A 25,060-nucleotide genomic window follows, 5' to 3' on the forward strand; every position below is an offset into this window, starting at 1 on the left:
AAAATTTGCACCTCTTTCACTGATGGAGTGAAATTTTCTCACTATAAGCAAGAAATATGAAGTACAAATGGTAGGTCATCCAACATCCCTTTGAGAATATCCTTCTGGGCATTGGTCACTGCCAGAAAAAAATGATTTCAAACAGAAGTATAATTATCCCTATTAAAAACCTGTACAATTAACAACACTTGCCACACAGTGGAGTCTAGGTTACCATGGTACTGCTCTAGAGTAGGAAATAACTGTGGTATATCAAATTCGTCTCATGGTAATTGTTACTTTTTTACTGACCACCCACAAGGCATTAAAAGTCTCCTGCTCAACTAATTCACCTATTTTAAAGCATATTATGGCTATATTTATTCTCCATTCCACCTCAAATCACTAGTGTTCCAAGTACATAATGCTGGGTTTTGAAATACCCCAGAACATATGTTTATGTGATGAGTAGGAAAGAGGCATTGAAGGTGGAAGAGAAAAATGGAAAATAAACATATTGGGGGCATGGGGTTCAGGGAAGTGTCTGAGGTGCCTCTGTGCAGTAGAAGAGAGATGGCAAAGGAATGAAGGCAAATGTGAAATACGTGTATCAGGGATGATTTTCTGACTGCACAGGAATACTCCACTGAAGGAGACAGGAAGAATAAATTCAGCAACATAAGAGATGAAGAAGATGGTGAAATTGTGCCTGACACTATGATTGAGCTCCAAAGAAGGACTAACTCAGAAATTAGTAGAAAATTTCCTTCCACAGATTCTCCCACAAGCAAATAAAACCTGCCCCCACTGCAGAGAGAGCTAGGGACTGGTGGAAGATCAGTGTATGGTGAAACAGAAGGAGGTATGGGAATGGAACAAGTGAGTGGGGAAAAGAGAGAAAAAGGAAAAAAAAAAACCCAAACAGTGAAATAGGGAGGTGAGAAAGACGGGGCAGTAAGAAACACTTTAGGATCTTCATAGGCAGGAAAACAAAATGCATTAGGTTGAATTTTGCACTGAAATGGCCCTGCCTTATTTGTGACTTTTGCTTAAATATGCTGATATTCTAGCAGGACAAAAAAACATAACAAACTAAACAAACAAACAAACCCCCCAAAAATCATGTGACATGCTTTCAAAAGAAAATACAAGTATATACTAGTTAATTTCTTCACCTATTGCCCGCCATCTCCTCCTCCCCACCTAGATTTACAGAAGTTTTCAAGCCTAGGGAATGGTTTACAGTTTTTCTTCCAAATAATATTTTTTAAACTATGTGCATTGCTCTGAGACACCCTGATTTGAAGGACAATTTTCTAGGATGTCTCGTTTTTAGCATCCTAGGTTCTGGTACGTGTGATATCACACAAAGTTATGTTTGGGAATGTCCTTATCAAATGAGAAACTGCCAGATTATTGTACAGCAGAAAAGAGAATTTTGAAAGCTACAGGAAAACTTGCCTGATAGTTGAGAGATTCAGGACCTATTTCTGAACTTAACATAATTTTCACTCCAGCTTTACAGTTCACCTTTAACACATATCACCTTTTATAAATGTTTCCAGGAGCATCATGCGCGCTGCTGTCGGAGTGTCAGCCCCGGCTGCGCCTTCCCTGCCTTCGTTATCTGTGTGAGTTTAGCTGCTTATCACCCAGCACCACCTCACAGTGCCAGGTGGGAGGCTGGAGGAGCACAGAGAGGCTCTGATGGAGCAGCAATCCCTGCCTGTGCCCAGCTTTGCTCACACCATCCCTGCCCTCCAGCACAGGGCCAAGGCAGCATTGTCCACAGGATGGGCTTCTGCAGGATTGGACCCCAGCCTGGTAAAGATAAATCTGAGCAGGACTCAGCATTAGTTAAACGTGGCTCTTTGTATTTATAAACAGCAATATGCTGCTGTTATGAAAGCTATTTCATTTAGTGCCATCTTACATTCAGCAATTTAATTATTCTCTTAATTATTGAAACATTCATCATAGTTTTCCAATTGATTCATGAGGGGCTGGCTGCACTTCTTTAACTCATTAATATAGTGACAGAAAATTGACAGTCTTTTTGCTAACCTCCTATCTCTGAATGGTAATACTGGGAATACAAAACCTTGAGGGTTTGGTTTTTTTTAATTTTTAAAATTTGTATTATTATCACCAGCAATAACTATACTCATAAAAGCCTCATTTAGTAGCAAAGGAACAGAACGATATATGAGCAAACCCTAATTATCAATGGTTTTGATAGTGAATTTTGCAAACTAATATCTTCCTGAGACCACATTTTTATTATGAAATGGGTGATAAAGCAGAGATAATTCTAAATCCAAACACATGTTTTATGAAATAGATAAATCCAAGATAAAAATTAATAGTGACCTTGCGTGCTGGGATGTAAGAAATATAATCAAGTATATATATCAGTCATGGCTGGAAAAGGACAGGGAAATGCCCACAGGTGAAAGATTAATTCACAGAGTTTTAAAATGCATTCAAAATAAAATCTGTGACATCTCTCTTCCCTCCCTTGTCCTGATTTGGAGTGTTATCATTATTGCCTGTCTGCAAAACTATCACCTTAAAACATATTCTTAACTTGCATTAAAAGAAAGATTTCCTCTTTTCTTTTTTTTCTTCTATCTCCTTTATTTACAGGCTGTTTAAGCAAAGCCACAACATTCTATGTCTCTATAATTTTTTTGCAACTATCTGCTATTAATTTCAATTTTATAGTTACCCTCAAAGTCCTCTCTCAAATTCATCACTTTTCTCTCAGGAGAGGTTGTCCAGAGTTTGAAGCACACAGGGTCTCATCTTAATGCTTATATGAGTACTTCTGCCCTTGGATATTATTCTCATCTTCACAATACTATGCAAATTGACAGCTACTTCCCTGTGCTTCCAGCTAGGACTTCTGAATATAGTGTGAGTAGCTGAAAAATAGCTAAAAAAGAGCTTCAGAAATATGAAAGTTCAGCCCTGAGCATGTCTATACGTGTGTGTGTGTATATATATGGATGTGTTTGTAGATGTGTGTGCTAGTCATATACTGCAGTTTGAAAAGTGGATCTGTGTAAATCAGTGCATTTATTTAGCTCTCTCACCAACTCTCTCCCTGAGTTAACACCCCAGCACACACAATGCTAGCGAAGGTGATTATCTCTGCTAGCATAATTCCTCCGTAACATCTGCTTTCGCCCATAACACTCCACTAATTTTTCCCTCATTTCATTACACATAATTTTCTTTCAACACAATCTACATGTATTAAGTGGTAATGACTTTCCAGTTAAGAGCAAATCGACGCCAAGGGACCCCCCCCTCGATTGCCTGCCGTGCCTGACTCCGGCTATTAAAGATAAATTTGGTGCCTCAGAAAGCTGCAGTAAGCTAATCAATCAATTAAGCGGTTAGGACATACATTATCAAAATTCCACAGTGCAGGGGTGCATGAGAGCATGCTGACAGACTTGGTATGATTTTAGGGATAAAAAAAAATATTTGAGGTTGAAAGTCAGTATCCAGTGTCTTCTGAAATGAGAACTCGAGCTAGTGCAAGCTACCGAGAGCAACTTTGGTGTCTGTGCTGGTACAATTTCCACTGCAGCTTTTATACCTAGTGCAGTTTACTAGTGATACCAGAATGGAGCTGATGACACAGTAAAATCTATTTTTAAATGATATGAGGATTCTGGTGCAGAATAAGGCAATGCTATTCACAGCTAAGCTGGATGTTTCGTCCCTAACTTGTCATTGTGTCTCTAGGAACTGCCACAGCCTTAAAACACTGATTAATATTCTGTATTATGTGTGTGGCAAAAAGGTGGTTTAAGGACAGAATAGCAGCCATCACATCCTGTTGTGTCAAGTTTTATCTTCAACATTGCTTCAATATTCATTCTGAGTTTAATTTTGGAGAGTATTTAAAGCCAGTATAATAGATTCTAAAATAAACTGAATTTTTTTCCCAACTTTTTGTATTCTAAAAAACAGCTCCTAGTGAGGAGATATCCTTTGCAGGACTGACTTACTAAACAGCTTCAATCCAACCAAAAAAAGTTCCATTCACTGATAACTGAGTTACATTTGAGTGTAAGGAAATAGTATACACCATATCACTTACAAACCCTTTGTTACTTTGTTTTTCTGTGCTATCTTTGGTATTGTCTCATTCTTTATGTGGCCAAATGCAAAAGGTTTTTTTTTTTTTAAATATAAAAATATTTTCTCTTGCACTGTGAGGAACGGCTTGTATTCCAATATTTAGCCAAATGCTAAGGAAATTGAAACAAAACCCCAAAGACTATAAGAATCATACAAGCAATTTTTATAGCTCTGTCAGGACTAATACAAAAGGAACGTTAAATAGAACTTTATATCAAGATTCCAAACAAGACAAAACATGAAAGAAAAAAAAAAAAAAAAGAAAATACGTATTTTCTGAGCAATCAGTAAATTTATAAAATATGTACTATAAATGGATCATTATAAGACTTTGCCTGTTACTTTTCCTGTCAGTTTTAAGCATATTGCCTAAAGCTTTGTTATCGTATTATTGTAGTTATCAGATGAAACGACATGGCAAAACTCCCTGCTTACTTTTCCAGAGTGTTTTCCTCACTTTCTGCAAATTACATTGGAGCATATTCAGTGCATACGTTTCTACTAGTGGAAAGAACCATAACATCTTTTTACTGTCTAAATAAATATTCCTTAGCAAAAAAGAAGCACGTTGTCAAGGATAAAAAGGGTGGGTTTGTTTTGTTTTAAAGTATAATACAAATAAAAGAGGCAATGCAATATCTTCCCTCTGATGTGTTTGCATAAGGAAAAAAGCCCTGAAAAAACTCTAAAAAGAGTGGTACAAGTGTATGTGATACAGGAAAAACACTTAATCCAAGCCCTGCATGTAAAACACGATTACAGAGAGTTAATAATGGTAAATATAACTAAATATAAAAAGCTATCCACAGAGAATATACAAGTGCATCCTTCAAAAAAACCCCCAAACCATCATATTTCTATAATATGATGCCGTCCTTTCCTTTGTGGCATTCTTCATTGACTAGGCTGATAATGAAAAGATGTCAGGGAGATTCACAGTTTAGAGTTGTATTTTCTTCCTTTCTTTTGTGCTGTTTCTTCCCATTTATGGCTGTTTTCCTGCCTCTGCTCTGTATGGAGGGTATGAAATAATTCATAGTTATGTTTTCTTCTGAGATGTAGGGCTGAATTTGACTTTATTATCATTACTGAGAGCATGAAAGTTAAGTTTACTCTGTTGAAAAAGACACAATGATGTTGTTCTTCTTGATATAGAAACAGCTATATGGATTTTATAGGTTTTTTAGTGTAGGCTTCTTCTTCTGTCCTAGATTTGATAGCTACTCTATCAGCTGGAATTATTTTTTTTCTTTCTCATTCTCTTTTTGAAAAAAAAATCATTCTGATTTATCTAAAAGCACATCAAAACATCTTTATCTGTCCATAGTGAGTGAGAAATTCCTTCAGATTAAGGGGGAGAGGTGGGGGAGGAAGGAGGGAAGAGAGGCAAACAATAAAAAAAAGCTGAGACCAAACCAGTTTGCCTTCTCCTTTTGTGCAGTGCATGTAATGACTGAACTTTTGACTTTAAAGTTTTTCTCTGGTGCAGCACCGCAGAAAAAGAAACAAATAAACAAACAAACAAAAAAAAATATCCCCTTGGTGCAAAGACCAGTCTAAGGCAATACCTGGTGAGCGGATTTTTTTTTTTTTTTTTTGGTTGTTTTTGTTTACTTGAAGCAGATAAAACACCCACCTTAAACCCGCCCTCTATTCAGTTCAGCAGCACCTCCATACTCCAATAAACCGTTTTCATTCCATCTGGCGTGCGTTTGCTCTGAAGACATTTTCCTGTCAATCTCTCCTGCCACATTAAAAATCTGTCATTACTATTGCATTGCCGCCTGGCTCCTGAGATTTGTCTGACTGCTTTATTGCTCCGCTCATTTTTTTTTTTTTCCCTGCTCCAGCCGAGAAGCAGAAATAAAGGTTTGTTGTTGAAACATGGCCGCAAGGAAAGTAGGAGGCACACATCTGTCAAGGTATTACCTTTCTTCAACCAGGGATTAAGGTGTTTTACTGCTCTCGCTACTGAGCAGTCACACTGAATAAATTTTCTCAGTAGAACATAAAAATGAACTCATACATTTTGAACTGGGTTTCATTCTTTCAAGCCAACCCATATAATTATGCAATGGCATCAGTGTTCGGGGGAAAAAGAAGAGTCAGAAGCGTTTGGTGTGCACACCCCCCCCTTCTCTCCCTGCACCACCCTTCACATTTACATTATTTAAATGCTTATTAAGAGGGCAAGACTGAGGCAATCAGTAGTGGGGAGAAAAATGGTTTTTTACTCTTCCTTGTTGTTGTTACTGGAGCTCTTGCAAGGTCAGATGGGGTGCAGGGCTTTGCTCCCCATGTTTTTGTGTTTGTGATCACAAAATATGCCTGACTGTGAATATTCACTGTTAATTCATATTGAAGAAAACCAGTGAAATTGTGATTTCTGAAATATTGCTTTTTGAAAAAAAAAAAAGAAAAAAAAAAAAAACCAAAACAACTGGCAATATTAGCTGCCAGGTAGCCTTCTCATATCTGCTGCAGACATTAATTCAAAGTCCCAGTGGTACAAATAAAAATATTTTAAGTATAAGCAGTGGAAGTACTTGTTACACTAAGACAGAGCATGCCAGACTATCCTCCTCAGTCCTCTGCTCAGTCTTGCTTCATCACCTTAGTCCAGTTTTAAAAGGTCAGACCTCTAATACAGAAGGGGTTATCTTGCAAAATAAACATTAAGTGTAAGCAAATGAAGGATCAGGTCAAACATGTCTATGAAGGGGGACAATGTAAGGAGCTTTATTATTTGCTTTTAGTAGGATTTTTGAAATTTTTAATGAAAAGGAATAATACAGCTTTTAATTTGATGAGATCCCAGGAGAGAAGGACTAATCTCAGTGCAGGAACCATAAACTTGTACAAACTTTAAGGAAAGAGTAGTTAAGAAAATACTAAATAGAGTCAGGAATCACAGGTCCATCTGTGGCATGCAAATACCTCCAGGTAGCTCTGCAGCCTGTCCCCATCATCAGTTTGACTCATTCTCTGTTTTACCCAATCTCTATTTTGCCCATTCTCTGCCTCCTAATTTCCACAGTGCATCCTCTCAGGCTCCCTTTGGAGTGAGACAAACACCTCCCACCAGAGAAATTAACTTGTGTCGTTGCTTACTGACATATTTATTTAGAAGTAAGGTAGCTCTGTGCAACAGACAAATATATTGGATCTATAGTTCTACTGAAAAACTACTGCTTGAACAAAAGCAAATGAGCTATCCCACAGGTCAGCAGATAATTGTCACTCACTTATTCCTCACAGTGTCCCAGGAAGGTCATAAATCACCAGGATATCAGTTCAGTACTGTGTTCCCCCAGCCTCCACTTTCTGCTGGCTATTGGCTTTTTTCCATCCATTTCAACCCAGTGAAGACACAAGGAAAAGTGAGCATTGTGAAATCTTACACTCCTCTCCCCAGTCCCACCTCCTTCCCAGAGCTAAGTTGCATGACTGATTTTACAGCTTTCTCATGCCAGAACAGCACCTGGGAACGCCAGGCTGGACTGTGAGGCAAAGCTCCATCCCAAAATATTTCCAGTTTTAATTCTTCAGGGGAAGGAACCATCTTCTTCTTCTGTGTTAGTATCTAACACCTTGCACAATGGGGGATTTCGAGTTGTTACATAGAACTTCAGTGCAAATGATAAATAGTAACATTCCTGTGGAACTATAGTTCCTTCAGCTACTTTTTTTATAGCATCCTTCAATGTGCCTCTTTGGCTTAGACCACATTTGCAAGTAGCTGGTGCATAGGAATAAACAGACAGAGTGAATAATTGGTGCTAAGACCTTGTGTCTGCAATGCCTATCTTTTCTGAGGTTACCTCAAACTAATTCTAGTCTTGATGCACATTAACAAGTGGAATGCATTAGTGTGACTGCAGAGCACATCTTCTGTATTTACTTCATCTGAAAGAAGCCCAGTTTGTGCTCCCTGAGCCCATTGTGCAGTGCAAGCCACAGCATCTCAGCACACTGGTGTGGATGTGCAGCTGATGCCTTCCCTGGCACCCCTCGAGTTTGCTACGTCCTGTGTGCAGCTGATGCTCCTCCATGGGAGCTGTTTGCAGAGAAGCAGCACACTAATCTGCTCCAACAAGTAAATTCTGAAATGTAAGTTAGGATGGAAATAATTTGAAGATAATCAACAAAAAAACAAAACAAAATAAATGCAAAAAAAGCAACAAAACAAAACCAAAAAAAAAAAAACAAAAACAAAAAAAAAAAAAAAAAAAAAACAAACAAAACAAGAAGAAACAAAACCCAAACAAAAAACAAACAAAAAAAAAAAAAAAAAAAAAAAAAGAGGGAGAGAGAAACATGTCTTTTTATTTTTCTTTTTTTTTTTTTTTTTTTTTTTTCTTTTTTTTTTTTTTACCCAAACAGCTTTCTCAGTGAGCTTTTTCGATACAACCCTCAGGGAACTTGAAGCCTGTAGCAGTGTTAGACTTGACTTTAAATTCAGAAATTTGCACAAAGTGGGGAGTTTTGGGTGGTGCTTCAAAATCAAGTTTCAATATTTTCTTCCAGATATGTATTTGCAGGTGATGGCCCTTTACCTAATAACAGCTTCTGTCCCAGCATACATAGTTCAGAGTCACAAATGCTGTTAATACCTGTAGTTTCATTTGCAAAGCCTGTCTGAAGTGGGTAACTGCTTCATACCTTTGGGTGTGTTTAAATTACATATCAGGATACAGATCAAAGATGGCAAATGGCCTCTTGCCAAGATACTTTAAAAATCAGATCATATTTGTAAGAGACAAATATAAGGGGCCCAATTTCCAGAAAATATGACAGCACTGGTTCCCCTTTGGGAACCTCAGAGTTCTGTTTTCCTCTAAAACAAAAAACCATGTCCCATATTTTTATTTGAACAAGTATTTGAATAAGAACAGTTGAAACTAAAGGGAATGCCGTATCTCATTCTTCATTAAAATGGCCACTTGATTTTAATTACCAGGAAAAACATGACAATATTTTCCCATGGCTGAGGAACCTTCCCAACCAATCAAAGCAGCTGGAAGCTTGAATTTAAATATGCATAGTTGTCCACACAGAGGGATACAATTGATAAGTGCCTGAGATGAGGATCTGGGCTATACAGTTTGATCTGGTTCTTGGGGTTATCTGTCTAACCATGGCTGCATCTCATCCCATCAGGCAGCGTTTATCAAAGCCTTACGTGCAGTCCCAGTGGAACAAGCCAACTGCATGTATTATCTTCATTCCAAGAACCAACTCCAGATACACAGAGCTTTAATAAGTAAATGATTTTTTTCTGCCCCCAACTCAATAATTAATACCTCCTCTCAAAAAATTAATTCAAGCTGCCTTCACATGGCAATTTTAGACTTCGTGTTCTCATCTCAATTAACATAAAGCCACTGCTTGCTCTGTGCATTTAGGTCATCCCATCTTCACCTGCTTTTATCTCCTGGTATAAAATTAAGTTAGATCCACCTCAGGTATATATAACTAATGAAAGGCCCTTTTCCTGAGTGAAACTAAATGTATCCATCTACCTTCCCGACAGGAATGTGGAATTCACTTATTCCATCTCATAGCTGTCCCTATCACACCTCTCCACAGAGCACTGTCAGCTAGTGCCAGGTACCCAGGATAGATACTGCTGTAAGTGTGGGAAGAACAGAGTGAGTTCCTTCAACCAGCATGTTTTGAGGGTAAGAAAGGGCACAGAGCTACCCAGAGTCAAGCCCTGAATTATTTTTTTTCCCCTAATGAAAGCAGCAGCTTAGCCTGTTCTTTTCTATTTCACCTGCCACTGGAAAAGAGCATGTTAAGCTTCTGCAAGGGATGTCCAACACCTGAACCAGAACTACAGTGGGGAAATATCATCTTCTTTGCTTCCATCCACTGAGCCTTCTTACACAGATACTGCTTTATGTTGCTTAGGCACACACAGACTTACCAAGGGGGTTCATATTCCCATTAACTCCAGCCAACACAGCCTGTTCCCCTGCTTTCTCAAAGGTCTGTTGAAGTGGCAGCTGTACCCATCATTTGCAGGATGGACAGAAAGACATTACAGAAAGGAAAGATCCACTGATCTTCAGTGAGCTCTGAGAGAGACATTTTTCTGCCTCAGGCCTCCTGAGCTAGAGAGTTCATGTCCATTGTGCAGCATCTGTGTGTGGGAGCAGGGAGGCAGCACCCCCTCTGCCCATCCTCTCCCAGTCTGTGACACTGTGGTCACTGACCCTACAAGTGACAAGGGGCAGTGGAACAGGCTCAGGGGATATGTGCTTGTGAAACCCACCTGGAATCACTCCCAATAAGAATACTGCTCACATGCTTACAGTTTCATGTTGAAGCACCTACTGTGTCACAGTCTCATCTCTCTGCTGCTAGGAAGGAAGTACCACAAGTGATTGATGTAGAGAGGTGTGAGCAGCTCTCTCCCAGGTCTGTTTTCTTCTACAGAGCATGCACTTGTGGTTTGCCTTGTCATTTCTGTCTCCCTCTGCAGCAGTGGTTTGAGAAGGCAGATCTCCCCTCTCAGGGAGAATTGGCCCTGCTGATGCACAGATCTCAGTGCTGCACATAACACTGCTGCATGCTGTGTTGCAAGCATGATGGCAGACATCTAGCATCATTTTCTAAGGACTGCAGTTTATGGCTTTTTATCCCAGTATCAATTAAAAGTGATATTGCTAGTCTTCATTGATCAAAAACTTCATTTTGGCTATTAATTTTTTAAAGAGCTCCAATAAAAATTAGATAATTTTTGTCATATTTCCCCCCACAGCCCTATCTAGTTTGTGCTCCCCACATGATAAGTGCTGCCACCCTGATAAGCTGCATTGGCTCACAAATTAAACCAAAAAGCTCCTCCATTCTCCTTACACTGTACATAACTAGGAGATTTGGGAAGAACAGGAAAAGACAGAGGTATTCTCTCTCTAAGTCTGTCCATCAGATACCACTGCTGACATGCATCAGAACAACCTCTGCAGAAGCCTGTGATGCAGGTAGCCTTCAGGAAGTGTTTCTTTTTTCCAAGGCAGCGGGTGCATTAGAATCCAGGTCTGTTTGAGCACTCTCAGGATACCTTCACTCTCTTCTATGGGTGGACCCTGTGCTGCACTGTGCTCAAATATTTATGGATTACTGCTGTGCAAGAACTGCAAGGATAGATTGATTTCCTCTTCAGAAAAGAAGTGGGAAGAGCAGAAGCCTCACCATCCGTTCTGATCTCTGTGCCTGTGCTTGGCGACAGGAATAAGTTTTATTATGAAATATAAGAGCTCTTACCCCAGAACACGGAGGTGAAGTGCTGCTCTTGTGTCTCAGCTGAGGCTGAAACTGGCCTGGAAACCCTGAGGTCAGTTTACCCAGGGAAAGGAGCCTGACATTTCCCTCTGGAGGGTGACTGCAGTGCCTCAAGGGTAACCAGGGCTCAGTGCTGTTTGTCTGTGCTCTGTGATGCTGCGTCCTGCAGGGCGTGTGTAAGTCCATGAAATAATGATGAATCGAAGGGGTAATTAAAAACCACAGCAGCATTGATCTGCTGAAATTTCAGAGGGAGTTCAGGGCACACGGGGGACTGTCCATCTTACCTTGTGCAGGGCCAGCTTGATTGGCCACTGAGGACTGCAGGTGGCGAGGCTGTCACCTGTGGCCAGGAGGGCTCCCACTGCACAGCCCTACTGGCTCCACAAAGCAGCAAAACTGGAGGATGGGGAGTGTGTGGTCACAGCTGCCACCCTCTGCCCTTGCAGAGCAGCAGAGAAATCATTTAATGATACAGGTCTGTTTTCCAACCCTTGCTCTTATACCCACAGGAGGCAAAGCCCATATTTTTACATAATGACATTTCTCCTACTAAGAACCCTTAGGTTTTCAGAATGCTTTGTTGTATGTGGTCACTATTTAACAACTAAGTCTCCTGGTTTAATCCACCTTCCATTAGTTTATTTTCTTAATTCAAAAACTCCAGGGGACATTCCTCATCAACCTCTACCTCTGTGTGGAATCTCATTTCATTTTCGAATTCAAAAACTAATAAATATAAGCTAACTTGGGATCGATGACTTCCCACAGATAAGCTCTCTTCCTTCAGTTTGAACTCCAATTTGGACTGAGGGATCATTTCTCAACTTAAAGATTATGGGCTTCAAACTACTTTGGAAGCTGTCTTTATGTCAGAGCAGAGATAAATTGGGAACTCACTAAGTTAACAGTGATGTCATAGTTCTCTTTGGTAGCTGGCATATTCTGTGCATCATTATATAATCACAGATTTTTGCATTCTTTTATAAATCACAATCTATTTTTCATTCTTTGCTTCCTCCCACTTAATTTGCTATTGAGGGCTGCTGCTAAAGTTCCCTTACCCCTTGGAAAGGAAGTAGGTTAAGAACAAAAAGAACTCTATCAGATTAAGGCAAACATGTGGGTCCTACTGAGAAATGATGCATCTTACAATAGTACCAGCAAAACAGCTTACTTTGAAGGCCAAATTGCTAAATATATCCAGAGGCTCCTATGAGCCAAAAGCAGCTGTCTTCTGCTTGTTTTCAGTTGTTAGACTCTGATGTTCCAAAAACACAGCCTCACAGAGGGTCAAAAATGATGCAATCAGGATAATAAAATTACTCTGACAAGGCTGCAGTTTGTACCTAGTTTAATTAGGAGTCTGCTCTCTCAGGTTAAGATCCTGTAGAGTTCCAGTGAATTGTTAAGCTATTCACAGCACTCTGCTGCTACTAAACTAGGGAAATATAAAGTCCTAAAAATACCCTCATGTAAACACATCAGAAATGGAAGGATGGGAAATCCAGACAAAAAAGAAACACATCTAGAATTGTGTCTTCTACACAGGAAAATGGTGAGAATTTGCAATATTTAATTTGAGGCTAGCTGACGAAGAAATATTATCTTTAAAAAGAAAGTGAACCAGAGCCTCAATTAGGATGAATTTTAAATATTTTAAGGTGATTTTTACAAATCACAGATTATATTTTTTGTACTTTAAAATTGAAAAGAACCTATTCTGATAAACCCATTTTTTTACCATTCTAGAGAAAAATAAGAAGATTCCTTGTGACTTCTGATCTGGAGGGCAAATGCTGATTTCTGATTTTGGATTGTATCACTCAGTCTAGAAACTTCTCTGCCCAGATACAGTCTCCTGTCTTCATAGAACTGCTTGAATACCTCCAGCCAATCTTCCCTTTTCTTCTTTAGAAGACATCTCATTTTTGTCAAGGTTCTTTAATGCATTGTTCAGCCTCAAACGATTACCTTACCTCCTATCAAAGTTGACTAGAAGTGTGTGAATTTTAAACACCTCTCCCCCCTGCTGTGAGAAATTTGAAGTGTTTCCATAATTACCTGCTATGAGGGCTGAAAAGCTGAAGTAGCATCAAAACCAGAGAAACTTATTAAAAACTCACCTGAGTTATTGTCCATACTATGGTTACCTTGAACAGACTTTGAAAATCTTCAAGTCTGAAAATGCTCAATATCACAGAGCAAAATTCTGTGCAGTTCTATTGAACTTTGAGTGTGTTCATGAAAAAGAAGATTTCAGAATTTGTTGGTTTAGATTTTTTACTTTTCTCTGAGTCAGATGAGTATCCTATAGGTTACAGATTTTTGCTTTTCATGTGCATAGAAATGTAGCATGATTTCATTTATTAATTTATATTTTTTCATCAGTTACATGAATTAGATGCAGGTTAAGGCATCCAATTACAATTTCAAATATATCCAGTACTTCCCTCACTCACCTAGCTAAGGATGTGAACTGCATTCTGATTTTGTGACCAAAATTGACCAATATTCAAAAATACAGAGTCAGCTCACAAAATAATGTGAAACTGGTGTAGAAATCACAACATTCTAAAAGCCCATCTTAAATACTGGCTTTAAAATAAAATATATTGAAATTTTAAAGGTTCCTTTTTTTCCCAAACTGTTATTGGCAAACAGAAGAGCTACATATCATATTGTTAAAATAAAATAAAGAAGGTTTTGGTTTTTTCTTTAAATCTACAGGTGTTAATAACAACACCAAAGATGGTGAGATTCCTGATGCAACCTGGAAAATTGGCTACACTGCCTGTTTAGCTGTCCAGAGTGAAAGGTTCTCAGCATTGACTTCTACTCTGCATCAATATTTACTGCTCCTTAGAGCAGAGTGGCTCAGAATTAGTGACCTGATTTTTAATTAACAGCTGAGCTCAGTATTTTGGGTGGTTTAAGTACTGAGCTGTAGCAGTTTTCTGGACAGAGGTGTGATGAACATGCAGATTTGTCCTGGTGTCCTCACCCCACTGCTGGCTTTGAGATATCACACCCAGGCTCTTCCACTGGTTCAGGGTGTGCTCACAGCTGGGCAGTGATTACCTCTCTGAAAATGGCTTTAATCCCTTGGCAAAAGGGAGCTCTTCAGGGCCTCAAAAATATGCATTTACACAGCCATATTCATCTCTTGGTAGCCTAAAAATGATTTTTCCAAAGTTAAACATAAACATTCAGCTTGCAGGTGGAACTCATGGGACACGCTCAGTTGCCTGGAAAATCACTTAAAAATTAGCATGTCTGCTCTGTAATATATTATGTGTGATTTCTTTCTTGCCTTAGAAGAAGTAAAAGCATTAACTATAGGGACTAAATTTTATTGTGCTGCACAAAATTGCTTTCCAAAAGGGCTGGACTGGTAAAACTATTGGTTTCACCTATGCAACACCTCTTTTTCTCAAGAGAATTCTCCAAAAGTACAAGATTTTCCTGCTGAGTCAGCCCAAGTGCCTGTGTCAATGGCCTCTGGAGAGAAACACCTCTACACATCCATGAAATGAAGGCTCCAGCTGCAAAAGTCACAATTTCCATATACAATTTGTTTATATACTAACCAGTCTTCATGTCAGTTCCAGAGTCCCATGACACTTCACACTCTTTTATTTTATGTCATACAGTAGTTATAAACAGTGAGAAATAGCCTTATACATTTTGGCTAAGGCAAAAAAAATTAAATACAAATATATTAAACCAAAATATATTGATAGTCTTTCAAAATTAAGAGGAAACACCATGAATTAATTAGACCTGAACAATGCCCTCTCTGAGATTGGTATTAAGGTCATGGACAAGTCAATGAAATGCTCTCTGATTGAGAATGTCCATAAAAATATTAGACCATGATAATTTTGAGATGATACAGAAGTAATAGAAATAATTTGTGGATTAAGCATCATCATATGAAGTTCCTGTTAGTTTTTCAGCCTCTACTTCATTAAAATAAAACTTCACAATCTGGGTTCTCAGCCCTCCCCAGTCACTATGCTGCCCACACATACCATTTCACTGGTAAATGCCATGGCTTAACAGTGACTGCAGTGGCATTGGTGAGGATTTCATATTTGCCATATGGACAAGGCCAGTCCCCTGATGGACTGCCCTGAGAACTGCTCCTGATCTCATCTCATACCATCTCTGTGCTCCCCTGTCCAACTCTCACCCCTCAGGGACTCTACAGAAATCTGTGCCCTCCCCCCTGAAGGGATTAATGCCAGTTCCTGAGTGACCAGAGATATTGGTCTGAAGCCCATAGGTTTTCATCCTACAGATGTGGTTACTGGAGCCCACTCACACAGGCCTAGAAGGACTGAGGAATAAATACACAAATATGTTTGGGCTGATGTACACCTCACACAGAGCACTGTTGTGTTCGACATATGTCTTAGGTGTGTATGGAGTTATATCAGTGGAAAACCCATGGTTCATTACCAATCTTTGGTCCTGGAGGAGTGGAGGTGGAAGCAGGAGGGGGGAAAAATACCCAGATGGGAAATGAACCTGTGCATCTCTCCTGGGAAAATGCATTTCAATCATTCAAGCAACAGCCTAGCCTATGGAAAAAAAGATTGCTCTTTCCAGCTGTTATGCCAAAAGAAAAAATAAATTTAAAATGGAAAAGTGAATAAATTGAGTATATTTTTATCATACTCTTTCTTTCAAGTTACTTACAGCATTCTTGTTGCTTATGAGAAACCATTTTTAATATTAAAGTACTCATCCACTTTTCCAAAAAATGCTTCCTGAAAAACCGAAACCATTATTATCTTAAACTCCCACACAGTTTGTTTAAAAGTATCTTTAAATACTATTAAAGAACAATCATTATGTAGGTTTAAATCTTAAGAGTAGGAAGCAGAAACCATCAACGAATCATATTATTTTCCTGCTGTAACAACAACACCATCAACTACCACAATAACAAAAAAGTTTATGCTCACTGTATATCTGTTTTGCAGGCAGTTTCCTGCCTTGAAATCTGCATAATAGGTGAGCTGTGGTGGGTGCAATATGCTGTTTACTGCCAATCCACTGTGGACAGCCAGGCATGCTTGGTCTGGTGCCTTGCTCCTCCTCTGGGTGCAGCTCCTTGCTGAAGCGTGTGGCAGCCCTGAAACAGCAAATAAAGCTTCTACAGATTCCAGAATCTGCTTCTGAAAGATACTGCCAGATGCACAGAGCTAGATATTTAAATTATTTTATTCTCATACACTATATTTTTTTCTTTTAGTTAGAAGCAATGATTTTAGTTGTAGAAAACATTTTCAGTTGTATGCTGCTTTGCAGAGGGAAGTGACAATGGGACATTGGTGAGAGAAGAGAAAGATTGCATGAGACATGAAAAAAACACCATGGAGATCAATATTTAATCTAGAATTATGGGTGTACAGTATGTACTGTGCATTTTTTAAATTTAACTTGGCTTTTACTATTACTCAGTAGGAGGGGAACAGATACTGAGAGCCCTGGATAGCAACCATAAGAAGCTTGTTTAAATACACATATTTTCAGGAGATCTGTAAATACAAGATGGAGTGGATGTCTTCTCTCTGATCTTTTTTCATGTTGGAAAGTCTGAGAGCTTTACCTGGGAGATTTAATTTCAGGTGAAAGAATTTGTAAAATAACTTCCACAGTTCATGCTGCATAGTATTACAGAATGTAAGAAAAGATGCTTCTGTTACCCAGTTCTTGAATAAAAACCCAATGAGCACGTCACTTTTCCCCATGGAAATACTGATGGCATACAGAATTATAAATAAAATACTAAGTCAGGAATCTGTGTAGGGAAGCCCCCATACTCTTTACTTCAGTCAGGAAGCACGCAGGTAGCACAGGCTAATTCTGCTCAAATAGTGCTAGAAGAAATTATGGCAGCTTGTATTCATCATGATTTTAATACTGCTTTGAGTGTATGCATGTACATACATATGCAATGCCTCTCCTATATGGGCATTTATATGGCACTTCTAGGTTTTTCTGAAGGCCTTTGAAGTCAGCTGGCCAGAAAGGATTAGGCACCAAGGGGAGGAAAATTATTTTAAGATTTTAAAAATTATGTTATCAGGTATCATCTGCTTGCTAATGAAGCTTCAAAGTTATTTCCAGGGCAGAATTCTGCAGATTGCTCCAGAGAAAGAGTTCAACGCTCTATCTAAAGACCTCATTCCATCATTAATGAGTGCTTAACCCCAGAATATTTGAACTTGGACTACATGACCAGTAGTCAATTTTCACTAACAGTTTTTTTTTTTGATCCTGAAAATCTGTAGCCGTGTCATCAGCTCCTTCTTAATTATACCGTATTCTTTACATCTGTCCTGCTAAATAACTCTAATTGAAATAGCACCGGCGTGAATTTTCGTAATGTTCCCCCCAAGACATCCCGAAAGTGACTCACACGAGAAAACAGACTGAAGTCACAGCTGGAAGCACGTCAAGGATCATTTCCATTTTTACATGATTAATTTGAATTTAATATCTTAAATCAAAACCTGATTAATTTAAATAAAATTTTGATGGTGCCCTGCTTCTAATATACATTGCAGTAATTAGATTCAGCTTAATGTGATTTTTTTACATAATTAAAAAAAAGAGCAAGTCAAGTGTAACAATGCAGAGTTGGTACAAATCTGTCCATATATACACATATAATACACATGGGATTTTGTTGAGATGTTGCTCAGGTACAGGAAAGATCACAGCTGGATGGCTGTGCTATAGCTCAGCTTATGGCATATTTAGGATATTCCACTTCTATTTCACTGCAATATGAATGGCTGGCCTTAAAAATAAAAGACAATAATAAAGCTGAAATCACATAAAATAAACAAAAAAATATTAGCAATGCATTACTTTGGCTCAGCTTCTCAGTTCTAGTTCTCTTGCATTTCAAACAACTTTGCTTTAGGAATTAGCTCTGTGTATCCTCCAAGTGCAGTGGACTATTTACAACAGCCCATGGACTTCTGTTTTTAATGGGGCTTAAAAAATTCTTTATAAAATAAATTGTTACTGCATTTTTTATATGGGTTCCCCCTGCCTGGCTCTGCTTTTGCACAATGGTCCTGTGCACCATGCAAGCCACAGGGGTAGCAAAGAGCAGCTCTTATGTCTCAGGATCAGATGAAGCCACCTGCACCACACACCTAACCCTGAGGCTGAAAATGTCCAGTGCTTAACAAGAAAAGCTTTGCAAGGTGCACTTCAGATAATACTCACAGCAATATTTTAGATGTTGCCAGCTTCTTTGTAGGAGAAGAAACTGCTACCATAATCTGAGAAATGGATTCATCTGCAGGTGTAGATGGGGCTTCAGTGAAGTTATGCAACAAAATGTTGCAGGTAGGCCAAAATCATGGGGAATCTACAGATGGAGTAGAAATTTGGAGTTTCTGAATTTGTGCTTCTGAATGTCTGAATTTTTCTGAAGGTTTATGTAAAATTTATTTTTGTTTAATATATTAATAAAATATCGAATTCATTGCCATAAATTTTAAATCTCTTAAGTAAAAAAAATAAAAGTAACACAAGAAAACCCCTGTCTTAAGTGATCAATTTGCTGATCAAATCATTCCTCAGTAATTAGATCTTTCTTCAACAAGGCAGTGAAACATCAACCTGACTCTTCAGCAAGGAGTAATTCCAGTATATATCAAGCCTCTTGATTTCAATGGGACACTCCACCAACTTAAAAATGCTGGGCATGTGCTTAGCTGGCAGTAAATCACTATTAAAGAGAAGACAATGATGGAGAGTGAAAAACTCCTTTCCTGCCTGGGGCTAACAGCTTCCAGGGAGGTGCAACCACCATTCATCCTTTTATGAAGGCAAGTAAAGTCATTCAGGTGTATTTGATAGCACCCAGCTTTCAAAAGCCTTTCTATACAGTATGTTATACATATTGTGTAGTGGCACACAGATGATTTTTAATTTTAATATTTCTTTGAATAAATAATTCTCTTTCTTGGAGAAACTGGTGGAGCTTTTCTGGTGATTCAGACAATTCAGATGATCTGGATGTTTTTCCTGTCATAAAACTCTTCCCAGAACCAATAAAGAAAAAAAACCAACACAACAGGTGAAAGGCTGGAGCCAGTTTTCAGCAGTAAGGCCAGGTTAAATGCTTTCCAAATGAAATGAGAAAAAGCCTACAGTAGAAACTGAAGGACTGGGCAAAAATAAAGACAGCTTTAGTTATAAAAGAGTCAGAGAGAAAGAAGGAAAACTAATTTGCAGACAAATTCATGAACCAGATGTAGCTGCTGCAAAAATGCTATGTATAGTGATTTAAAACAACTCTGTCCTTTCTTCAGGGTTTAACTATCTCTTCACTTGATTGTCAAAAATTCTCATTTTCATGCAGTATTGGACCCTCAGAAAGGGCTCCTATGCCATCCTACTTGTCTCCTCAAATTTACAAGCATACTGCCAATGGATCACTGAAAATATGTAGATACAAATTAAACTTGTTGAGTTTGACCAATCAGCCCTCCAAGACTTTTAGTTCTGTGGATTTTGTAAATAGAAGCTGGTGAAGTTGAATACTGATTCCAAAGAACTTGCTTATTCATTATTCATTGCAGATAACGAATAATAAAAAAAAGTCACCTTTTATCTTACAGCTAAAACTTTTGATGAAAATCAAATTATTTTTTTCATTCTAAATTTAGGTTTCTCTAAATGTCTACTTCAACATGATCCAAAAATAACAGCATAGTTACTATCTGGGGAGAAACTACTTTGGAGCTTATATTCTTATTCAGAAGTTAAAGTCAAAACAAAATTAATCGTGAAGGTTTATCTATAATGTATCACCATTCATTTCAGAAAAAAATATCTTTGCCAGCAGCAGAAGGGAAGTACTTTCAAGCAGTTACATTAAACTATAGACTCCAAGGAGAAGATTACAGATCTTCCATATTCAGCAACATGAATCAAAACTCTTAGGAACTAGTCTAACTTTCTTTTCTTTTTTTTTTTTTTTTTTCCTTTTTTATTACTGCAAGGCAGCAGGGATTGCTTTTTGTATAGGCTATGATTTAGATGGCTAATTGAAAGTAAGCAGTGGTGAGCTGCTTCCTTGGTAAAATATTACCAAGACAATCTTATCTGAGTTTACAGAGTTATTTTCAATTTGTAAATGCTGTATTCATTTCTACTAGATAAAACACCTTTAAAAATCCTAGACCCAGGCTTGACTGGATTTCTGTTGCAATTGCTCTGCACTGTTTCACCCCACACAAATGCCATCCAACCTACAGATATATATAAACTTCCTCTCCTTATGAATAGTTTTACTATTAAAAGTAAGCTCAATCTATTTTATGGTAAATAAATTTAATGATATACTGAATCCTCATGACTCTGAGTTGATGTCATCCTGCCAGATACCTGCTCTGCAAGAGAATCTCCCTCATTAGAGCCTACACCTCTTAGAATCTCACCTTTGCAGATTTATCTCTTGCCTATAACACAAAGAAAATCCTGGCTTTGTTTCACCATTATAATAGATGTAAATTAGTGTTTTGCCATTGTTTGTTGCTGTAATCATAGAGGCAAGTATATATTCCTAACAGCTATCTTATTTTCAATTTGCAAAGCATACTGTGTTTAATCCCATGAGGCAGCCTGTGGTTCTAGATATGAATTTAAAAAGGTAATTAGACCTGGGGGGGTGACAGGGAGATTGTCCCTGAGATAGAAAAAGCAGATTCCTGCCAGGTCCAGAGGGGTCTTTGATAGGTCCCAGGCTGGTCACAGTTCTTGTCCTAGTTTATTACTTGTTTCCATTGTGTGAAACAGCTTATTTGTTCATGTAAATGTAAATCATGTTGATTCTAGTAGAAGGATCTTTGTTGCTACTTTTTTTATTTTAATCCAGAAGGGTCACAGAGCTGGGTTTTAGGGACTGGCAGCAAGCTGTGTTTTTCCCAATGATCTCGGCATTTTTACAATCAAATAGATAGTAAAAGTGACATATTGATAAAAGTTTTAAGGCATCTCTGGTGGGTGGCAGTAATTTTAAATATTGTACAATCATCATTAAGTCATTTATGTAAATGAAAAGTACTTGGCAACTCTGTGTGGCAAGAAATAGCACCACTCTTTCTGCATCTCTGCTTCCTTTTGCTCTTCTTTTCCCCTTTTGCTGGCTTTAGCATAGAGCACACTGTAGAGATGAACTCTCCTTTGGGGCTGTGTGAACAATTTCTGTACAAAATATCAGACACCTATGTGAGACAGAATGTGAAGAGTAAATAATGATGCAACAAACTCAAATTAATCTATCATGAAAAATGTCTAAAGGAACTTCTATAAGCTGAAATCAATGTGGTGTATTGATGAGAGAAAAAAAAACCATGGAGATATATGGATTTATGTGGGTTTGGATTAGGTGGTTTCGCGCCCCATTCTCAGTTTCACCATTTGAAACCTAGACCCAGATCTGAGTTTTGGGGCATTAGTACAAGTCTGGTTTGTTTCCTGCAAATCTCAGTTTGAGTTGATGACTGGTTTCAAGTGAGACTACAAATCTCCCTTCAGAGGAAAGGAAGGGTGTAAGGATCTGATCACTCAGCCAGGCTTTACTTTCAAAAATTGACATTGTCAACTGAAGTCTTTCTGAGCAGGAGAAATGCAGGCAGTTTGAGCTAAACTGTTTTTGTTTGCCCAGATGTCTGACAATATTTAAGGGCCAGATTCTGCCCTCAAGCTGCTTTGGTAGGCAGTGTGAGCACTCACTCTTGGGAAGATTCTGTGCCTAAATGTTCTCACTTTTCAACACATTGTTACCCTCCCACATATCTATTCAGGCAGAAAAACAGAATGGTGAACTTCCCTCAGGGGTTTTAATGCAAGTCTGTTGAGTCACCCTGTTTTTTGGATTGAGTTAGGGGTGTAGTATTAGGTTGGAAGGTGATAAAGATGCCAAGAATGTATGAGGAAAATTCTGTTCTCAGGCCAGTAGATAGAGCATAAACTCTATCCCCATATCTGTGCAGAGAGGCTGTTGCTAAACCTCCAGAGACAACTAGCTAGATAACCAGGAAATCTTAGGCTCAGAGACCTAAATAGACATTTGCACATCCAGCTGGCTCAGTATTGTGGCTACTGGGCTGTGTCTGTGGCTTCCCTGGTGGGAGTCTGGAGTGTGCAGAGCTAGCCAAGGATGCTACAATCAACTTCAGTGCATCAATGTCTTTGCACAAGGCTGAGGCCACAGTAGACAGAGTAGCACAGGATTTACATATTTCCCTAGCTCCTTATCTTGTTCTTTGCCCACTGAGTGTCTCTGAGCAGAGCATTTCCAGGAAAGAGGGTCCTGTGTGTACCTGCAGTCCAAGCTCACATTTCCATACATAATATTGACACTGCAAGCTTATCCTGAGCTGGAATTGTCTTGGAGCTTTACACCACTCTCCCTGGCAGAAAAGTAAAGTGACATCACAGCTTCTGCTTTCTGACAGAACCTTCCTTTAAGACTTCATTGAGGATCACTTCTGATAAACACCTCCCAAGAATGCTTATTAAAGAAATTAGAAACTATGGTACATCAGGAAAGACACTTGCTTTAATTGAATTGAATTATTTATTTATTGAAAGCCTGTATTGTTCATAATGCCTAGGGCACCAGTCTCCTTTTGCTAGGTTTCTACCAATGAATGCAACATTCATTTTAAGGGAGATATTTCTTACATTTGCCCAGTAATCATGAATAGACTAGAGTGCTTCATAGCTAATAAATACTGGTGAGAAGAATCTTTCATGAAACTACAGTACAATTTGAGTAGATTCAAGTTTTAACGTAGTTGAAATCCAGGTTGGTGGCTTTCTGAGGGCTATAGCTAACCCTACTTAAAAAGAAATTTAGATCAGGATAAAAGTTTGGGTTTTTATGTTTGTCTCTACAGATAAAGTAAAAACCATTATTCAGAAAAGCAAAATTTCCAGCTGAATATGTGACCTGGTAAAACTGTGTTCTAGTAAGCCTGAGGTCTGAAAATGCAAAAAGGAGTGGGTGAAACAGAATTAGTTCATTAAGTCACAATTGGAGAGAGCTGATATCTCTGGTAACTGATTCAGAAACCCTAAAGCACTTTATGAATTCACTAAGAGTTAACTGTTAGGGCTCAGCATGAATGTGCCCCACTCAGAGGAGTTGCCACATGGGCATGTTAAGCTGTTTGCCCCAAAAGAGCTGTCAGCTGATCTTGATTTCCCTACATGAAGAAGATTTCAGCATAGACTCACCAAAATTGTCTTATATGCTTCAGACACCAACAGCACCCCAATTTCACAGTCAGTCTTCTCCTTCTTTTTCCTTTGACCAAAGTATAAGTACTAAAATGAAACAACCCCTAAATCCTGTCTCTTACTCCCTAGACATGCAGAATGCCATCATAGTCATCACTAGCAATCCAGCTGAATTCAGACATTGGAGGTGATCAGTCATGTGGGTGGGGCTGGATGTTGTACACCCCATTCCAAACCAGAAGACCTGATCCTAAAAATGCAAAGGTAGAAAGCAGGCTACTGAGTAGCACTGTAGCATTTTGTTCCCTCCCTACACTGTATTAAGGCAGGCTAAAGAGGCAGCCTCAGAAGTTAGGAAATCCCCAAACAATGTAATCAATCCTTCCATGCCTGTGGTGAGCAATAAAAGTTTATATGAAACCTACAGCACTTCACACTGAATGGCTGAAAAATAGCACACATTTATCAGAATGCCTGAAAACACACCCCATTCTGGTAGAGCAAAGCAATCAGTGGAGCCATTCTTCACCTGAGAGATTTCCATTCTGTTTTGCTAGCACACCATATTCAGTATTGATGTGTGTCTGTGCACACACAGCAGTGCTGGGACAGCTCCTTCACTGGCAGCTCCGGATCACAGCAGCTCCCAGCAGTGCTGACACACCAAGGGAGCTTGCCAGGGCTCCCCAGGGGATTTCATTTCGTTAAGGGCCTTTAAACCTGGCTGCTTTATCACGGACCACAGGTCTGTAAAGGGATGCTAATGGATTAAGTGAAGGTGTGCCATCTAACAGTCATTGTGGATGGGACTGGATTGCAAGATGCTGCCACATTTTTGGGGATTTCCCTAAACAGCAGTATCAATTGTGATGCCTGGGGACAGAGCACTGGGATGGCCCAGCTGTTGGTTTGTCCAACATCTTTCTTACATTTTTCCATAAGGAGTTGAAAATCACATTAGAATCAGATCGATATCAACATTCTAAATGGCTTTAAATTTCTGAAACTCTCCATTGGAAACATCCATAACATTCAGCTAAGGAGTTTCAGATCCTTTCTTTGAATTCTTTAGGATATATCCTTGTTTACAAACTCAGTGATAGTTAACCTGCAAAAGGTAGCATCTGAGTTTGGGATGCTGGCCTGTAAATCTAGCAGTGTTAGTCTTTCCTACCAGAGGTTTTCCACTTCTACTCAGAAAGTGTCATAAGGAAAAAATTAAAAAAAAATCCACATTACATGGTATATTTGCGCTTGGGATTCTATTTAGTTCTAAAAGTAAAAAAAAAAAAAAAAAATAAATCAGTTTTTCAGATAGTTAACTGTGCACATCAAAAACTTTAAAAGC

The sequence above is a fragment of the Oenanthe melanoleuca genome, chromosome 5 (genome assembly GCF_029582105.1).
Source record: "Oenanthe melanoleuca isolate GR-GAL-2019-014 chromosome 5, OMel1.0, whole genome shotgun sequence".
In the NCBI taxonomy this organism is placed as follows: Eukaryota; Metazoa; Chordata; class Aves; order Passeriformes; family Muscicapidae; genus Oenanthe; species Oenanthe melanoleuca.